The following is a 1200-nucleotide window of genomic DNA, read 5'->3' on the forward strand; positions in this document are numbered from 1 at the left end:
ATAATAATAATAATAATAATAATTAAAAATAATAATAATAATAATAATAATAATAATAATAATAATAATAATAATAATAATAATAATAATCAAAAATAGATATGAAATAATTGTTCTTGGTAAATTTAGGGCACCTTTTTAAAGCCTTCAGTTACGACTGTAAAATGTATGTGTGAGTGTGTGTATACACCCATATATAGAAATATACACATACACATACACACACATATGTATATGTGTATGTATATACATATCCATATATAGTAGAATAATTTTTAAAAAAGTTCTTAGTACAGTATAATATATTTGAAAAAATGTGTAGGCATGGCTTTTGGGAGGATAATCTTTATGTTAAAGAAAATGTTTACACTTAGTCTAATGAGTTTCGAGCTTTTCGATAGCCGTTCTCAAACTGAAATTCTGTGGTTTAGAAGGTTGCTTATATAGCAAAAGATATTTTTTCTTATAAGTGTAGAAATAAAAAAATAAGAATAGAAAATAAAAGATAGAAAATGAAAAATAAAAAATAATTGAAAGTCAAATAGGGTTTTGGGGATTATCTAAGGGGTTTTCGGGATATGTCTTGTGTGGTTATTTAGGTTGTATTGAGGTTTGTGGTAAAATTTGAAAGTATGAAAAACGTGGTGGTTACTTGTACCTAAGGCCTAATCATATTTATCTAGTAGTATTGAAGAGTTGTGTTTCAATAAGTGGAACGTCTCTTTTAGGCATAACGTATAGGCTGCGCGTTGACCCTGGTATGGAAGTCCTGAATCTATTATGGACTATGACAAGATGTAGGAAATATTTCTATTTTTGAGATGATGTATGTGACTGGCGAGTTTTGTGGATTTACTGTTTCACGTATCTAAAAGAATTGAGATGAGCTGTTTAAAATATTTAGTTGATCCTGTATATATGGTTTTCATATGTATATGTGTATGTCTAAGTACGTGTGTATGTATTTGTGTGTGTGTGTGTGTGTATGTACGTACGTGTATGCTCATATGCATATATTTATGGGTATGTTTTTGTCTGCGTATATATGTGTGTGTATGTGTGTATATATATATATATGTATGTGTGTGTGTGTGTATATATTTTACGCATATATATATATATATATATATATATATAATAATAATAATTTATAATAATATTAGGGATAAAATCCAAAATTACAAGTAAAAACTCAATTAA

This window comes from Octopus bimaculoides, chromosome 15 (assembly GCF_001194135.2).
Source record: "Octopus bimaculoides isolate UCB-OBI-ISO-001 chromosome 15, ASM119413v2, whole genome shotgun sequence".
Taxonomy (NCBI): domain Eukaryota; kingdom Metazoa; phylum Mollusca; class Cephalopoda; order Octopoda; family Octopodidae; genus Octopus; species Octopus bimaculoides.